This window comes from Musca domestica, unplaced genomic scaffold, assembly GCF_030504385.1.
Source record: "Musca domestica strain aabys unplaced genomic scaffold, Musca_domestica.polishedcontigs.V.1.1 2, whole genome shotgun sequence".
Classification (NCBI taxonomy): domain Eukaryota; kingdom Metazoa; phylum Arthropoda; class Insecta; order Diptera; family Muscidae; genus Musca; species Musca domestica.
Genome location: NW_026712249.1, coordinates 1154444 through 1174704, shown reverse-complemented (window position 1 = coordinate 1174704; position 20261 = coordinate 1154444). Strand labels below are relative to the sequence as shown.

General features: G+C 37.7%; 1 protein-coding gene across 1 annotated transcript in view; it reads right to left on the bottom strand.

Annotated features, from left to right (window-relative positions):
- Window positions 1–20038, bottom strand: part of LOC101899254 (uncharacterized) — a 114775-nt gene extending 94737 nt beyond the window's left edge. The window contains exon 1 of the mRNA XM_059121572.1: window positions 17855–20038. The gene's annotated coding sequence lies outside the window, so the exon portion shown is untranslated. The remainder of the gene's footprint in view (window positions 1–17854) is intronic.
- Window positions 20039–20261: the final 223 nt, after the last annotated feature.

Sequence of the window (20261 nt, the reverse complement as noted above, 5' to 3'; positions counted from 1 at the left end):
TTATCGTTAATCATACCGAAGAAAAAGCGATTATAACTACATATTATTCAGTTGGTATTAACCGAGTTCTGTGGACAGCAAAATAAGTACTACTCACGTAGTGTATAATGTTTTATTAGAAACTTTCATGTTACTTTGTTTTGCTATCATCATTTCTATAAACCACGACGCAGCGGAGTAACCCTGAGAAAAAATCGCCTTACTAAGTCTTAAACTCAAAATCAGTGAAATTTTTCTTTTCTCAAAAACTCTTAAATTGATGTAACAAAAACTATACCTTAAGCATTTTTTGATGAAAGTAAAGGTATACCCTCTACATCAGAACGACTCGTACATAGGTTATAAATAAAAAATATCGAAATGTTTCCTTTGCATTAAGACCAACAAGAATAGTGCGTCCACTCACACTCAACCGACCGCAAACGTTTGTTTTTTTTTTTTTACTTTGCTACTCTCATTTTGTGTGTGAGTCTGTGTGTGCGTGTGACGAAAAGAGCTACATTACGTTGATTGAAGTAAGCGGAAGCGTGAAACAATTCGATGGTTGCTTAACAGTTACAGTTTCGCTCTTGCCCGTTGAAATCATGTGGGTATGGGTGGTTGTGTTTGCTACTGTTGTTGTGGATCCTTTCGAACAGGATGAAGACTGCTCGCCTGCATGTTATATGAGATTAATTTCTGATGTCACACTGTTGCCGCCCGGTGTGTCCGTGTGAGCCAACTCACTCCGTCAACCTCACAATTAATGTACGAGTGTGTTTGTGTGTTTAATATTAAACAGACCAACTGCCTTGTAGCCATAAATAAAATCTTATTATGTGTGCAGGAGTGTGACTGCTTTGTATGTTGTATGTCATGTGGTCTGCTCACAGTGACACTCTTACCGAAGGAAACAAGACGTTGGCAGCCTCCCATTCCCTTAAAACGAACCACCCACCTACCAGAAAGTAAACACGACGAGCCACCAAACTGTGCTACGTTGCAGATATTTTCCTTCCACTCTTCCGTCAGCCAAGGACTGAGTGGGTTGTACGAAGTCGGAATGCTGAGTTTGTTGTCGCTTAAATTTATATTATGATAAAAAAAACGTGTTTGCTGCCGGCTTATTTAATACCCATACATACTATACGTATGTATATTTAAGTAGGTACAATAATCGCATACACACACTGTCACACCTCTTCCATTGTGGACCAACACATCCATCCCTGCACTGCCTTGGTTAAATGGGGAAAAAGAGGATAATGAATGTTGCATTGTACTTTAAGTGACAGTAATACACGTCGCTTTTTACTGCTTTGTTTAATCGGATTGTTTACCACCTACCCAACAATAAATCCTTTCACTTGACTGTGTGAATGTGCGTAGGTGTTTGGTGTGTGTGTGTGTGTGTTGATGTGTATCGGTGCATGTTTGCGGCAATGTATGACTTCATACTCCATCATTGCTGGAATCATCAGCGGTGTGATCATCTTCCACAATTACCAACGTTATTCGTTTGTTTTTTAACCGACTTTGTTATCGCTACACTGCGAGAAAGATCATACCAAAGGCGCTGGCTCATGTCCGTTGCGGAGAATGTGTGTCTGTGTGCTCGCTTGTATTACGGTGCGTCGTCTCCCGGCAACGCTTAAGAGCTCTTAAGCAATTTATTTTAAATTTATTGCGTGCTGAAACGTACTCCAGCAAAATCCGTTCTTTGCCCCCTCCCCTTTCTAGGCTGCCAGCAATCCATGAGCAACATAAACATGCACATACACACACCAATACAACTGCGAGTGCATGTGTGGCGAGGACTAAGATTACCGTGTTTGCATAGCCACACACGTGAATGTAATTTTATAGAGAATAATAATGTTACGCCACGCGGTGAGTGTATGTGTTTGTGTGTGAGTGCGCGATTGTTGGTACAAATCGCAAAGATTTCGTTTATATTTATTTTAAAATTCAACATTTCATTAAAATATTTAACAAGCCATAGTCAAACATGCGAAGCATTCGAGTCGTGTCGCATCATCAGCCTTCGCTTAATTATAAAATGAAATTAAGAAAAGCGGAATATGAAAAGTTTTTCCGACATAACAAAGGAAAACAAATTCGAAGAACATTGCGGTTTTGTGGTAGTCCAACAAAAATGGTAAACTTTCAATGTCATTACAATTTGATGGTGCCTCAATGTCTAGCGGAGAGGGTATTGGAAGGTAATTTAAGGACTTAAACTAATTTAGATTGACGTTTCTTCATCTTCATACATTTCAGGGTGTCACATCCCAAAAACTTCAGTTTTGTAAAAGTCCATTTTAAGTTATCGATAGAAATTTGAGTTCTTGAATTGAAAGATAAATAAAAAAACTGTCAAAGGCAGGGTCCGTCAAATATATTTTTTGTTGCTGTATCTTTTCGGAATATGCATTTTTTGTTTTTTGAAAGCACAATCGATCCGGTTAACAATGGAAAATAATTTCATTCATATGACTGCATCTGCTGGCATGCACATATCGACTGTGTGCAGGTGTATTTCCGCAATGGCTTCACGAATATTCTCTTTTAAATCGTCAATTATCTCTGGCTAGTCGGCGTAACACTTAGCATTGAAGGCACCCCAGAAATTATTGTCTTACGGTGTCAAATTGCAGCTTCGAGGTGGCCATCTTACATCAGCTCAGCAGCTGATGATACGATTTTCAAAAACAAGTAAAAAACAGTAAGTTCAGCCGGGCCGAACTTTGAATACCCTCCACTATTTGGAATGAATTTGGAAATTTTCGAAAAAGATAACATTCGCCAAAAATTATGTTAAGATCTTAAAAATACAGAATATAGCCGTTATATTAGGGCCTGTACGACGTTTGTCATAAGCCATTACCATATTCAAATTCGAAACTTGAAATAGACGGTGAATAATGTACCTAAATCATCAAATTCCATATATAGGGAGGTACCGATATATCGGAGATATACGAAGTCCTGGACCTATATAGACAACTTTCTGTCACAAAATTCGTCCCAATGATCACACCGAAAGGTTCATTTGTTGAGGACGACGGTGCAAGGAGTTAACCAGAAATAAGCAACAAACGGTTAAAAAATTTTACAGGAAAATTCAAAATCGCTACAGTAACGCATTGTTTTGACCGAAAGTCATGCAAAAATATAAATTTGTAAAAGTCACTTTGTTTTAATTTGATCGATGGAGCTACACATATCATACCCAGATCTTCTCTTATCTGACAACATTTTATTTAATACCCAATAATTTGGGAATGTTTTCGTATTTGCTGAACTGAAATGAATTTTAATAACATTTCCTGCAAATATTATCCTCACGAAAAAAAACTTAAAACAAATCCGATAAAATAGAAAAGAAGGATTCTCATCTCAAAACCCGATTACGATTTTGGTTAAATGTATCTGCAGCAGCCAGACATTCCTCTTTCACTTCGACAATCTTATAATGTTGCTTCGCAGCCAACAATAACACTCAAGGTAAAGTATCTTGTCTACATCCTTTTTTCTTCCTCAAATCCACTGCTGCTCCTTTGACGCTGCTACACACTTAGTCGAGTTTGCCTTTTTCCATCTTGCAAGCCAAAAACCGAAATAAAAATGTTTTCCAAATGTAAGCTGTCTACTCTGTGCCTTTTTATCCAACATCTATCTGCAACACCCGTTGCCGCCGCCGTCGTCATCATCGAAAAAAAAGTACGAAGAGTGTTCTTCAAGGCATAAAAACGCAACGTCATAAATTTATGTAACAGCACTCTCATGAAAGAATAAAATAACAACAACAACAACACTAAACAATCCTTTCGTCCCGCCTATCACTGCTATCTGCCTGCAATCTGAATAGAAATAATTGTGTCATCAAAGTGTTCACATATGTTTTACGAGGTAAGAAAAAGTTGTGCTCCATGTGAAAAGAAGACAAGACAAGGCAAGGGAAGTACCACACCTGAGAGAGAAGTAACTTTTGCCCAGCACGGGGAGCTTTGTATGTGTGCAGCTATCAGTACATATCTTAAGAAGGCAACACAATAGAAAATGATGTAAATGTTGTAAAAACGAAAATAAACATCCATAACCCATCGCTGAGAGAGGAGCTATCCTTGGTAACCAAAGATGGAGTTGGAAATAATATGTTTTCTGTACAGGATATTATGTCTTTGTGCGTTCGTTTGTAACAGACAAAAGGAGACAATGTAGATCCAGAGTTAATTTGGATGATCTGCATTGAATAATTTTAAGTTGATATTAAATTTTTCTGTTTACATATGGGGGATAATCGGTTTCTATTCAGATATAGCTCTCATACATATCATCATCTGATTTAATGTTTGTCTTACACCTCATGTTTAATATAAGCAATTACGACCGAATTTAACCTGGAAACAAGTCTCTCAAATTTGGTGAAAATCGGTTCAGATGTAGCTCTAGCTTTCACATATATATGTTCAATCCGATTTAACATTTAAGCCCCTCAAAAACCTTAACATGCACTCATCAATGATCAAGCTTCTACCGGAATAACATCTGCCGAGCTTGGACCAAATCGATTCAGACATAACTGTAGATCCCATATATAAGCTTCATGTATATTATAAGCCAGAACCAGAGTCAAAATAATAAAAAGTTGACTTGGGCGATTTTGATCTTGAAGATGAAGTTTTATTGTTTAACATTTTTCCGCAAGTTTTGGTCTATATGTCAAAGTCAAACCTATTGAACTTTGACTCAGAGAAAAAAATAAGATTATAAATGGGTTGCAGATTGGCGGTCCATAACAAATTCTCTGTAACTCTGTTAACTTTGTATAGTGGAGTAAAGTATTATATAGGTCGGTCCTGGCCATCTTCTTTTTATATGTGTAACTATCAATCACATCCCTAATAGATTGGCATAATAAAGGGTAAAAATACAAAAATACTCATAAAAGTGTTGTAAGAAAAATTGTGTCGACCTGAAGAAAGCCAAAAGAAGATGATGTTCTATTATCGATGAGCAACTAGAGGTGCAGAAACATGGACAAAAAAAAACAAACGAAAACAAGAAAGTATAAATTGCAATGAAGCACATTACAACCAGCATTAACTCTAACACGTTTGTTATCTTATGCCCTCCAGCATGGAAAATGTTCACTCAGCATGGGAAATCGGCAAGCATGGCTATAACTTTATGCTAAGCCGTGGGCGTGAACTAGAAAACGTTATTGGGCGAATTTTCATCCAAAGAAAACCCAAATTAATCGTCTGGAAAAATGACGTAAAAACATTAAAAGTACTTTGTTCCAAGAATTACCACTATATAGTAGGTTTATACCAACCGGTATATTTGTGCTTTGACGAAATGCAAAATTAAAGAGAGCGGCTATCATACTAAAACATTGTACAGGGTGAGAGGGAAAAACTGCAACCAACTTCAGACTGCTGTCATTTCTAAGCCACTCGTGCGACAGCTGTTCAAATTATTCCAGTGACAGCTCATTATATTGTTTACAAGCGCACAAAACCATTTTGGTGAGAATTTTTCAGAAAAAAAGTTATTCGTCTTGGAATTCAAGCGTGATAGTGTGATTTCTTTATATTTGGCTGGAAAACCACAAGTGGCTATCGTTAGAGCACTCCAGCATTTAAATGTGAATAAATCTTTTGTATCTCGTACCATCGTTCGTTACCGTGATACTGGTAGCGTAGCCCGACATATGTCAAGGAAGTGGAGGGAAGAAAACAGCAACATCAGCAGAAATGGTTCGAAAAGTAAAGAAGCTACTTGATTGAACCCCGCGTCGTAGTGGCCGACAAATGGCTCGTGAGCTGAACAACATATCGTAATATCCCATTCGGCAAATATTGAAAAAGAAGCTCGGGGTAAAGCCATTGAAATGCAAAAAAGTACAAGAACTTACACAGCAACAGAAATAAAATAGACTCAAAGGAGCTAAAGAGTTGCTTCGCTTGGCCGAAAGAGGTGAACTGTCGAATTTGGTTTTCTCCGATGAGAAAACATTCGTTGTCCAGCAGTTTGTGTTTACTTGCCAAGGAGGCACCAGCACTCAAGCGCCATGGTGATGGTGTGGGCCGCCATAACAGCCGATGGTCGCTCTCCGCTCATATTAATCGAACATGGCATCAGAATAAATGCCGAATATTATCGCGAAAATATTCTGGAGGGTGTATTAAAGCCTTGGGAACGCAAACATTTTGGCCGCAGACCTTAGACATTGCAAAAGGACTCAGCACCATCGCACTCAGCACGCGCCACCCAAGAATGGTTACAAAAAGATTTTCCTCGCTTCATTTCCGTTGGACTATTGTGTCTGGAGTATATGGGAAAGCAAGGTTGGCACTAAAAATACCAAAGTGTCGATCACCTCAAGCAAGCGCTTCGCCGCGAATGGGCCAAAATACCGCTGAGCAACATTCGGGCAGCGTGTGACGGTTTCATTGGCCGTTTGAAGGCTATAATTCGTGCCAAAGGTGACCAATTCGAACAAATCTAAACTTATTCTATAATTTAATGATATTTCCGACATTTTTCGGTTTAATTCAATAAAATTTAAAAAAATGTTTAAATTATGGCCTTTGTCTTTGTTGCAGTTTTTTATCTCACCCTGTATCTCATGTAAAGTGAAGGAAGTTACAAATGTAGTCCAAACCCGGCACGTCGCAATATTTATATCATATTTATTTAGGTCCGATACAAGAGTTTGAATAATCACAACAGAAGTAAAAATATTTTTAAACAATCGAACATTGACTGAGGGTATACATCTGTCGGCACAATCGACCGATACTTTTTACTTTTTTTTTTTTGTCTTACTTTTACGTTGACCATATACGATTTTTATGCCACACATGCATTAGTATGTCTGTCCGACATTGTATTAGAACTCTATTGTGACTTGAATCGAGATACAGATTAACATTTGGACATAGAATTTTCTTTGTGGATACATATGATTTATCTGATCACAAACGCGTTTACAACATACACTTCCACGACCCTATGACGGAGGAGCAGTTATTTTTACATAACATAAAAAATAAAAAGTTATTATTATTATTATTGGACATAGTATTGCACGTTATTTCGTAGAAGTTGTTCTTCCCTTGGATCGTTTGTATTTTATAATTTCTAGCTTCGAACATCCGTTGTAAACAACTCGTTGTCGTTGGCTAATACACCATTATTCGGTTTCCTGTTGTTGAGCTGCTATGTTGTTTTTTGTTGTTGATGATGTTGTCTGCCAGTCAAAGTTCAGGTTTAGAAAACTCATCCATTATGCTGTCAGTACTGCTTGGGAAAAACTATTGAGCATTGCTGAATGCGATGTGTATCCTTTGTACCTTTAGCTAAACGCACACTCTCAGCCATAAAATAACCACCAGCATGTTTGTGTGTGTGTATTTGTGTGAGCGACCTACTTGCGTTACGTTGCGTGGAAATACGACAAATGATGTGGAATGTCGTTGCGGTGCTGCCAGAGATCTACAATTATAAATTGGAGAATTAGCCCGTCATAGCTTCCGTTCGGATGCGAAAAGAAGTTTGGCGGCATAATTTATTCACTAACCTCCCCGCCACTCCATCGGCGTTATTTGTTTTGCAATTATCACCCACCCCCTCCGTACCTCCACTGACATGCTCTCTGCATTTGTCTCCTCTGGGTTCCTGGTAATTGTTACACGAAATTCATTTCCGCAGTACAAACAACAAGACAACTTTTTGAATTATTCCACGGAAAAGGATATGATTTAATAATAAACATGCTCACGCACACAACGACAAACCACACACACATCATAGGCTATGGGTACGCAGCCGAATTTGTCATGTGTGAAGTAATTGTAAGAATGACAACTCATTTCGGCGGTGATAAACCGCTACTCTAAGCTATGAAATTTAAATGATTAACCCAATTGGACCGTTGTCGCTATCGCTGTTGCTTTGTCTCTTCTTGGAAAGGATTAGCCCTGGTCGTGACAGCAACTCCGTTCGACGTGACATTACTCAACTTCACGCACACACCACCACACTCATGAGATATGCATGAACATATTTTATCATCGTTTCACAGACAGATACATGAAATGGAAGGAACTTTTACCCTGCGTCCCTTTTCCAAAGCCAACTTGTTTCCTAAACCTTTGACAACATAATTCCACTTTAAGGCTGCCGCGGAAGTTATCTCATTTTGTCGCAAAAAAGAAAGGATGTCATTTTTTCCTCATTCAAAAACTGAAACATTTTGTCATTTCGAAGCTGTACAGCCTAACGACGATGCCATCCATTGTTGCTTTGTCACATGAAAGGTCCGTCCAGCCACTGATGATATTCTTCTTGGTGGCCCCGATGCACAAACAACCGAAAGCAAAGAGAGATGAACGGAGCAAGGCTCTTCAATGTTTTGTAAATCATAATTAAAACCAGAACAACAACAACACCAACCAGAAATCGTCGGATGGCCCAGAAGAACAACAAAAACGAAACAAATTACATTAAAACTGCTTAAAAAATTCATTTATTACCGACAAACGCTGGCCCCGGGGTAGGGAACAAATTCACATTTCCTTCGAACGTCCATTTGAAATGATCCACCGTTTTCTGTTCCTGTGAAGGGCGCAACTCCAAAAAAAAAGATGTTTGAAAGATTTCCAAACTGGACACAAAAAAATGAAACATTTTTATTTGGGGTAATTTTCCATCCGAAAAACATCTAAGCACGTTTGCTGCCGTACTTAAGTCCGTTTCTTAACCAGTTCAAAGACTAAAGCGGAGGCACGGCTTCCTTATCCTTTCCCTCGGAAAGCTTCATTAAAATCGTTCATAGAAATTGTCGAAAAGGAATGTTTTGTCTACAAAGTCCATAAAAATTGTTCCTAAGGGATCTTTTCGGTAACACATAAAGTGATTAGGCCATTTAGCAATCCTTTGCACGCGTTGTTGGTCAAACATCTTAAGAAAGAACGAAAAAATGCACTTGTAGGTGGTGGTGGTGGTGGGGAGCTGGAGGGGTGAATTATTAATGGGGATTGCTTTAATGGACAATTTGTTGAATTTCTACAATAATTGGAATTTAAAATTAATTGAATTTGTGAAATAGCGTCGTCGAGATTTGAGTTGTTTTGAAATATGTTCTTAAATCCTCCTACATTGTACGAACGAAAAGAAAAGGTTGTTATTCGGACAGGACGTGTTTTTAATAAAACGCCGACAATTTGGAAATCGTCAAAGAGTTTTTAGCTGATAAAAACTAAATACTGTGTGAGATTATTCCAAGAAGTTTAGATTGCAATTTAAATCTGAATATACCCTCTATAGCAAGGGCGTGCGCAGAGGCATCGGAGCATGGGCCTCTTCGGTGGGCCATATATTTACTGATTTGCAATAGGAAAGTGTAATGATTACTGCCAGATATAGGACTTATATTGTTGTTCTACGATAGAAAAAAAAACATATATTCTAGGGTCAAATATATATTCTTTGAAAAATTTCATCTCAATCGGATAATAAATGAGACCTGCATTTTGTTCACAAGAATACACCGACAGACGGACGGACGGACTGACATGCATAAATCCACTCAGAAAGTGATTCTATCCTCAAAAGCAACTATCTATTTCCAGGTCTATCTCGCATCCTTTTCGATGTTACAAACAAATGCACAAAGACATAATACCCTTACCACTATGTGGTGTAGGGTGTAATGAATATTTCTTGGTATCGGAAAAAGTGTGTGCTACAGAATTATGATATTAGGAGGATATAAGGAGTTTTCTGAATGTGCGAAAAGAACTGAATGGTCCTACATATGCCATCATTGGGTGACTGATAGTACTGGCATTTTAATCTTTGCTCTATTGTTATTATTTGCAAAAAAATTTTTTAAATTTTTGTACTATACATATGAAAAAACAAGTAAGCAGAGGCTACAGTCGAGCGGGGCCGACCGTTGAATACCCTACACTACTCTACACTAAACTAAACGATACAGTTTATATAGGCGAGATACTCGAAAGAATTCCACAAGATATTGTGACAAATAATAAAAGAAAACCATCAGGTTTCGTTCTCTAATTTTCGAATAATAGCAACTTAAACTAATTTGCTCATTTCCAATTTATTGGTAGATGTTGCACGTAAATGGTCTTCCTAGATCTGGAACCAATATTTCTCAAAGACCTATAATCTCTCAGAAGTGGCAAAAGATTAACATTTTTTATTGGTTTTTGACTGAAACGCATCTATATGAGATACAGACATTTGACTATATACTTCAACGAAATCAGCGTTAACGAAATAGTTAGAAGTGCGTCTTTCCTGTATTTTTGAATTCTCCAAAAAGTCACTGGAATGGATATTTTCGTATTTTGTCTACAAAAGTTGGCAAACTATTTCACACATTGAACATTTTTGGATGGCCATCGATGGCCGGTAACCCCCATACAAATGAGCGTGAGGATCGGGCAATAATTACGACCTACTGACAATTTTGCAGTTTTTTGGTCCATTTCAACCCTTAAATAAAAGAGTATGCTTCTATTCCGACCCTCATCTTATCCCCATGCGAAATTTCGTAAGGATCGGGCCATAAATGCGATCTGTATATGATATCCTGATATCCTAACTACTTAGTTCTGTTAGCTGTAGAAATATTACCAAATGTTTAATTCAAAATGAAAATTTGTCAAAAATATGACAAAATTGAAAAAATATGAGAAAATTTTACAAAATCAATATTTTCATCTTTAGAGAGATATTTTTATGCGATTTTTTTAAACGTTTTTTCTTTCCTGCCAAGAGGCCATTTTGAATTAATGAGAACTGTTGAAATCATTTCAGCCGTTCTCGACATATAAGAGATCTTTCAAGCATATCTTCTTTGATAGACATACATATCGCACATATTTTGCTATATATCCGATTTGATGGATGTTAACATCAATGTAAAGATCAGAAGTAACCTTGTCATGGCTTTGTGATTTCGCCGGGATTTAAAATATTCACGGTTTAATGAAAAATTTTGATTTTTTTCAATATGGTCCATTTTACCCGCTAAATATTATCCGATGACCACCCACATTGGTAGGCTTCTTCCCCGACCTAAACTTTAGCTACATGCGCCGCGTCGATTGGTCTATAATTGCGACCTGTAGAGCAACTGCAAAATCAGGATGTTTTTCAGTTTTTGGTCCATTTCAACCCCTAAACATTATGCGATCATCTCCAAAAGAAATAGGGTTCTATTCTGACCTTAACCCCACCTACATTCTAAATTTCGTGAAGATCGGGCCATAATTGCGACCTGTAGCGTGATTACAAATTAACATGGACAGACGGACAGACGGACGGGCGGACATACAAAGCTAGATCGACTCAGCTCGGCGAGCTAGGAAGATCCATATATACTTTCCTATGTGGGAAACCAATATTTCGAGGTGTTACATAAATTCTGGCCCAATCAAACTTATAATACACATAGTGTTGTAGGGTATAAAAAGCATTAACATAAAACTCTAAAATCTGGTAAATGAAACAAGTTAGTTTTCAAAATTTGTCAGCACAAATAGTTGTAGAAATTCGTACACAAAACTGAAATTCCTACAAAAATTTGAATAGTAAAAAATTGGTACCATTTATATTGGGTGGACCGATGGATCTTAATCAAGAGCTCTGAAGGTCATAGGGTTTGCAAATGAGCCCTAGTTGCTAACGAAGTAGCGGACAATTGTAAGATACATTTATAAATCTTACCTCAGAGATAATCAACTATTCACTGTTATTTAAATTGCCGACAATTTTATGAAGCAAGAATATAATGAAGGATATATTTGTTAATGTTCCTCGCCAAAATCTACGCATGCTCTCCTGTTTTTGGTTTAAAACTTCAAAAAAAGGGGCAAAAAGTATTGAATAAAACCTCATTCGTAGCATGCCCTCTCCTCTTGGGATATACTTTTAGCTCTCCCTAATAGATAACCGTAATACAACCTACAAAACAAAAATTATTCGTCTGCCATGTCCGAAGAGAAATACAATAAAGACGACATCCATGACGCCAAAGACGACAATATCTGGAAAAATTGAACAATTATATTCTTAAGGTCCTGCAGGTAACCGTAATCACTTTCTGATGGATACAGATAACATAAGTATTTTACAGAGTGATATCTGGACCTAACGCGTCAATCGGGAAAGACAAGGGAAAGAATAGAAAGAGTAGTGGTTTAATAGTCAAAACTGACATAAACACTTTCCTATACCCCTAAGGCTAAGGGGTGGTCTGTTTTTCCGGGTATAACTGCCAAATATTTTCGAAAGTCAAACAGAATGAAGGGCGAAAAAGGCCATAGTCAAACTGTCCAACATAACATCTTATCAACGCTGCAGCGGATTGAAAAATCTGTTACTTTGCCGACTCCCTCTGTATTCCCTAAATAGGCGCCTTCAAATCTGACAATATATTTCGATCTATCAATATTTTATTCCATATGCAGATTGGCTATTAACACCGGTGTATATGCTATCAAAAATAAGTAAATAATTGGGATTACTTCACATCAAACAGTATATTGCATCTACAAAACATAATTTTCCGGAACATAAATGCTCCAGCTATTGCAGGGTACCAAATCATTGCTAATTATTTTGGTGTTGGCCATTAGAACAGAAAACAACAGCAACAACAAATACTCACGGATAACATCACACACAATATGTACGAGAGTGTGTTTTTCCTATTCATTTTCTCTTCTTTATTGTCATTTTCTGCATTTTCTTATTGCCTCAGTAGCTGATGTCACTGCCACTCTTTGTCACATCTGGCAATTTACGTTTATGGGCCTTGTTATTTGCCATAATGAATTGCAACATTTAGAATATCTGCGACACGACGTGCCACGAGAGGGACAGGCGGGCAGCTGGCAGACGTGCGAAGGGACAGATGACAACTTTCACTTTTACACACAGAGTTCCATTGTTCTGTCGCATAGAAAACTACACCAGTAGAGAAGAGCAGAACGGAGCGCTAGCATGTTGTTTATGTTTAAATATTTCGTTTTTGCGTTTTTTATTCTTCTTCGCCGTTTTCGTTTCGCTATTCAACTCAACACCAATAACAGCCAAACGAGTGAGGAATGCCGCAAGGTATTAAGTGTTTAAAACAAAAGTTATTCTATTGAAGAGGCTTAGCGGGAACGAAGGCCAACACTCTTGTCATTCCGACACATCGACAGGGTGGCATCATTTAGGCTTAAGCTAATGCCAACGGCAACGACAATCTTCCGCCAGCGCCACTAAGAGATCCTCATGTCTATGAGTGTTCTACAGCCCCCCAAGTTTTATGGCGCTGAATAATTCGCTCCACAGGCAAGGGGGTTGACGAGTGTGCTGTTAAGACCTTAAACACGTTTTCGTCAAATTCACTTAACTGTTGGCAAAAGTTGAAGTTGAGCAAAAAGTTTCTATTCAAATTGTAACTGTGAACCTAAATGAACAATGCCAACTGAAACCACTAGGTGAACAACCCATTGCCCCGCTCAGGAGGATGTTTTGCGCCCGAGGAGCCCAAATCTGATTACACGCGTAATACGGACTAGTGTCGGAGGTAACCCAGTCCAGACGACCAAATTACTTACGAGAAACTGTGTCGAAGTTAAAGGAACTTGAATGCATGTAAATGTGCCTCAGCGAAAGTTAAGCGGGCGGGAGGACAAGTTGCGGAACTAGCATTGCCTCCAACTTTGGCTATAATGAAAATTTTAAAAGTATCAAACAGTTTATGACTTCTTTCCTCTCTGGCGAATATGTGTGTATGGATGACCAGTCAGTCGTCTTGCGGTTGTGTTGGAAACTTCGTGAAACAACGCACACACACACTTACACTCGCATTACTCTACATTGTGTACACTATGTTACCAGTTGAATAGGCCAAATGGCTAAAAGGATGGTGGGACGCAGTGGGGGGGGGATACATCATAAAAAGAACAAGCTACAACATCAAAACAGCTATAACAAGAGATTTTATTTGCGGTTGATGCTATGAGTAATTGCATCAAAAAGAAAATTTAGTTGGAGTTGCGACCGCACGAACACGGTCAAAGCAAAGAGAGTGCAAGTGAAGTTGTGGCAATAGTGGCACACCATGTATTGCCAACATTTAAACCCCAAGGAATGTTTGATTGAGGTATGTCCTTGGGGTAATCTATGCAAATTGGCAACTGACTAAAACAAAATAAAACCACTCCTGTGGTTGTTATACTATCGAATTGTCGGCTTTAACTGAACTTCGCTCGACTTGAATCGGTACATAGAGCAAGTTGTTGCTCATGAATACAAAATATTCAGATCTTCGAATCGGCCACGAAACATACAAAAATATCTTGTGCGACATAAGTGTAATATATTAACTAATACAAAGCAAGCGCAAAAGGTAACAGAATTTTTAAATTAATATATTTTTATTGACTTAGCAAAAGAACAAGGGACTATGTTACAACTCCGAAATATAACATGGGCTAAATCGTAAATTTTTCAATATAACAAAAATATTATGTCATGTTGCGATAATTTGCATGTGGAGAGAGCGGATCCCACTTCACTACCGAGATTTTTTCACATTTTCATTCAAAACATACAAACTGCATTCGCTAACATTTACTGATGAAATATTTGTAGCTCATGAAGGCAGTAAAAATAGTGCAAATGCCTGGAACGAACAGTCGAGTACGTGAACTATACAAGCAACTAGTTCTAGCACGTTGTTGTTCGTTCGTTATTCATGAAAATTGCTACAAATTAAAATGTGTCACAAAAATGCTAAATGAAAAAAAAAACGAGAAACAAATGTCAATGGACGATAAACTTCTGAAATGGCCTTAATAGTAAAAGGCTTATATATTTAATTTAGGTCCGATTTTGTTCCTACTTTATGTGACTGATCTAAAGGAGCCTCTGAAGACCGTGAATTCCTTTATTGTTGGATAACAGTATTAACAACTATGGTTCTTGATGTTCATGTTGGACGTCCATTAATACGTTAGCCATAATCACCACAAAGACGGAGTCTATGATGTAGCCTTGCTAGTTAATAGCGTCTACAGGGTTGCCCGTATTCGACGGACCCATCTGGCGAAGCCACAACTTTTGACAGAGATGTCACATCGCTTAATGACATACCGCATTTGAAGCGTCAGTCCAAGCGGATTTTTACCATGAACCAATACACGTCACGCGAGCTCTCTGAAATAGTTGACATTTACGAGAAGTCAATTGTGAAAACTCAACGTGCTTTTAAAACATTAAAAAATGTGAGAAGTGCGCCTTCTAAGAACACCATTAAGCGTTTATACGAAAAATTTTCGACTGGTAAGGCTCTTTCTAATACGAAAAGGCCATATAAAAGTCGACCAAGGCGCCGTACGAGCCAGTGTTGAGAGGTCCCCAAGAACATCCCAAAAACGCCGTTCTCAACAGTTGGGCATGGCTTGGTCCACTTTACAACGGATTATTCGCATTGATTTGCATTTTTTCCCGTACAAAATTCAATTGAGGCAAAGAATGTTGCCTGCGGACAAGCCTCGTAGATTGGAATGGGCCCAAAGGTCCGTCGAATATGAGCAACCCTGTACTTGTGAAACAAAGTAGATGCTTGATAAATATAATGTACGGTCAACTTTTCTTTAAGACCAATATAAAAATATTTTTTGAAAGGGTCTGTCCTTCTTTACGAAGCAGTTTTTCCCCAACGTAAATATCCCTCTAAAATCAAGATTAAACCTACCCATATCCTATTGTTTTATGGAATTGAAATAGTGTCAGAAATACTGAACAGAACAGGGTTGTGAGGTTTCAAAGAGCCCTATCTCTGCATCCAGGAAAGATTATGACAAATACTGTAACTTGGTTATGCACAGAGAGTCCCATGGGATATCTGTGTGTTCACCAATACAATTGTAAAAAATAAATTGTTTTGAATTTTCTGACAAAATACTTTTGATAGAATTTAGTTTAGTTTAGTTTTGTTCGAGCAGTCGATGAGAAAGGTGCTGCCGGATATTTCTATGAATACCCCGTTAGAAATATTGGTGTACAGAAATCTAACTTTCTTTGCAGATAACTTTACAGATTTGATGGTAGAATGTTTGGGTCTAATACACATTTCAGCCCTTTTGAATATTTAAATTTGATTTCAGATAAAGGTGCTGACAAAAAAAATTCAATTCAAAAGATTAATGCACATTGATCATATTATTTAGGTATTTATTTCATGAAGATCGGAATAAGAAAAGGAAGTTTAACATAGGTTAGATAGGTATTTTTGTCAAATGGTTTAAATGATAACCTTGCCGTTCTTTCGGGTTACCGGGGTTTGACCCGAAAGAACGGCAAGGTTATCATTTAAACCATTTGACAAAATGGTTGACGAAAAAACACTTTTCTATTATTGAAAAAAATATCCAAAAAATGGAAAAGTTTTTACATATTTTTTTTTTATATTTTATTGTGCAGTAAAGAAGGTAACCCGCCATCACCAAGTGCAGCAAATTTCACATTTTTCTAAATTTACAAAAGAAAAGAAAACACACGTGCTTAGGAAGGTTACCAAAATTAAGCAGGCGAGTTGTATCTATTATTACATTTTTGAAAATTTTCGAGAATCCTTGGAAGCCATGCATTTTAGGTATACATTTTCTGTGGCAATATTACGCGCAAAAATCAGGGAATTTTTCAAATTAATCAGCAGTCGAATAATTAGAGACAGATTTAAGGGTCTTTTCTCCAAAAGTGTCAAAAAAACTTAATTAAGATATGGTCAAAATATTCACCATAATAGTTCATCTGTAGGCCTCTGAATACACCCAAACTCACAAAAAATAAATTTTAAGGTTAAAGTTACAATCCACCTGAATCTATGCAAAATGTTATGTAACTATTTTGCATAAATTCAAATGGAGTGTGAGTTTATGTTTAGCGATTTTTAGTATTTAGGATTTTGCACAAAAAACTGCCTTTTTCGGGGATTTTCATTATAAATCCAATTTCATTATGAATCTCTGAACAAACCAAATCTGTAACCATAGTATATAGAATCTCAAACAGATTGTGATGTTGTTATATGGCCTTGGGCCATTTTTTCGATTTCCATCGAATTTTCGTTTTCATGAAAAACAAACAATGTCAATTTGATGAGTTTTCGACACGAACTCGTTTGAAATATATATTTTTTTGTAATATTTGTGGTAGTATGTGTTCCAAATCCAGATTTAATAAATTCCAATTTCCATTTGCATGATTCTCAATATTCTGTTTAAGCATGGTTTGAAGTATTAAATACACGCAATATACTCTTCGTTCTTCTATTTTAAAGCTATAATTCCTTAAGTTCTACTGATATCAACGTGAAAGTCTTAAAAAAATAAATAAGAATGATTCGTGAAAAAATGTATAAAACGCTAACACAGAAAACGAATTTTTTTTTTAATAATGCCACTCATTGAATAAATGAGCGATATGTCAATATTGCCCAGCATCATCGGATTCATCCAATCATCCAAGTATATCGCACCTTTGCTCTTCGCATATTTGAATGGCTAAAAAAGCCAAAGTTCATTTTCGAATCATTCGTGAATAGCTAGCTATATCTTCCCTTGACCTTATGACTGACAAGCATCCACCCTAAGAGTTTCTTTTAATTAATTGGAATGGAAGGAAACTAACAGAAACGAGAAGAGTGACTGGAAAAGAAGGCAAACCTACGCCACATATAAAAAAGTCATTCATACAGCCCACAGGCAAACCAAAGACTTCCAAGGAACACAATTAAAAGTATCTACTTTGTAGTGAATAGTTGACATACCCAAGATTCCATCCGGTGCAGTGACGAAAGTGGCCTGCCTCTATGAATGAATGTTTGACTGGCAGAGTGCTAATGGTTTCGCCGGTATGTCTCCCAAGGCCGCTCGAACGAATGGTCTCAATATTGGCGCTCTTGTCGGTGGCGCTGTTGTTGTGGACATCAATGTTGGTGCTGCAGCAGCCGGGGGAAATTTAGATGGCGTTCACTCATTGGCAGCAGGTGCAGGCAGGGTCTACGTTTATGTTGTTTGTTTTCTTTTTCTTTTACTTATTCTTCTTTCTTTCTTTAGAATTATGTGGAGGTCATTCATTCACAAGAAAGTGAGAGCAACACATAAACAGAGCTGAACTGAACTGAACTGAACAGAATATAGACTTGGGTCTATAGCCATTCAATGTAGCACTGGCAATAGCAGCAACGACAGAGAGGAGCGAAAAGTGGGCACAATGTCTTTGGTGTGTTTTCATTTATTTATTTCTTCACACTTTTTACGAAATTTTTCACTACTTTTTATGTGGCGGCATTTATTCTTCGCCTTCTTGACATGGACTTTTTCTACACTTTATTATTTTGTTGGCACTTGAACTAGATTCTTAAAAATGATGCCAATAAGACTGGCGGTGGCACTAACACTATCACAGCCAAACGCACTGGTGCTCACACACATGGACCGACTTCGAGTTCGGCCAGACAGGCAAGCAGGGCCAGCCAGCACAGACCGACTGCCGTTAATGATCTATCGTCGTCGACGACAACAACAACTGTGAGGGGGATGACAGCGACGAAGACGACGGTGGCGTCGACCAGAGTATGTGATATAAATATTTATGTAGTTTTTAGTATTTATTTATTTATTTATTTATTATGTACGCTTGAGCTCTTCTATGCTGGATGGCTGGATGGAATAGCTGGTGGGTTGACTGTTTTCGTCGTTTGGTTTAGTTTTAGGATACACTTGCTTGGATATGAACTGGAAATACTCATTTGGATTTTGGAATTATGACAACATTTAGTTGTGCTTTTGTGTTGATGAAACTAAGCAAATTGTTTTGCTTGTATTTATGCATACCCGCATACATATGCATGTGTGCGTATATTTATACAGCATCCATGTTCGGTTTAGGATTATTTGAAAATTCCATACACTTAATTATGCCAAGATTCATTTAATATACACTTGTTATTTGATTTATCTCTCTCTCTCTCTCTGCAAATATTTATTTATACAAAAATTGTGTTGTTTTATAAATAGATAATAATAATTGAATACAAAACTATTTGTGCAAATTGTTGTTGTTCCGCTTTTCTTGTCGTTGTTGTTGTTGATGTCGTTGTGTTGGCTTGCTTGGATTAATACAATTTCAATTTTATTTCTAAACTAAAAACGAAATGTCGTCAAAAAGTCGCGGCGCGCTGCGAGTCACCATTTACTAAAAATACGACAACGATTATGAAGGCACAGACAGCACTCTGACACACTCACGCCGAACGGCCCAAATCCGAGAAACGAAATAAAAAAGAAATGTTGTTTCTCTTTTAGCGAAATATTACCACGCGACGTAATTTCGAAAGAATTTTTCAGAGCTGCCGGCCAAAAAGTGATTTTATTTGGCTGTGCTTTCCTTTAAATGCGTTCAACGCACACACAAACACACACACTCACACCGATCCGATCCGATTTAACAAATATAAAAATTGTTGACTACAACAATATTCAATGTTTGCACATCACAACGTGGGACGAGACAAATTTGTTGTTTGTTTTGGTCATACACATGTAATTTTCTTTCTCTCTAGAACCCAACTAACTAAGCCGACCTTGAGGATGCCACATAATTCATGGACATTATCTCGAAGGGGGCTTCAATGTATTTCTAATACACTTCTTCTCACGTTCCCAGTGAATGCGAACGGCAGCTTCTTTGCCTCGAGGAATGCAACTGTTTCAAAAACACACACACACACGCACATCAATATTTAGCAACGACCTAGACGCACACACACACAACTACACTCGCATTGAATACGTATATGTATCTTAAAGAAGTATTCACGCTTACGAGCACTCGACCAAACAAAAGATTCGTATTTGTGTTAGATTTCATTGAATTCCAGAGCAGCGACGAAAAGAGTCACGTTTCCTTGTTGAGGTGGGGATACACCGTGCGACCACAACGTTACGCTTCTAGCATTCAACACGAACTGATTTCGTGGATGCGGCAGCATTTGGGGAAAACTGAAAAGATATGCAAGCAAGCATGGATGCTGAAGAAATTTCCCAGTATTTTCCTTTTCCTCTAGAACACAACGAGAAGAGTAATTCCGACATTCTCTTAAATGGCGGCTCTTTTTCTCGGTGGCACGACAGTCACTTGCTTGATGTGAATGCCTGTGAGTGTTTGTGTGT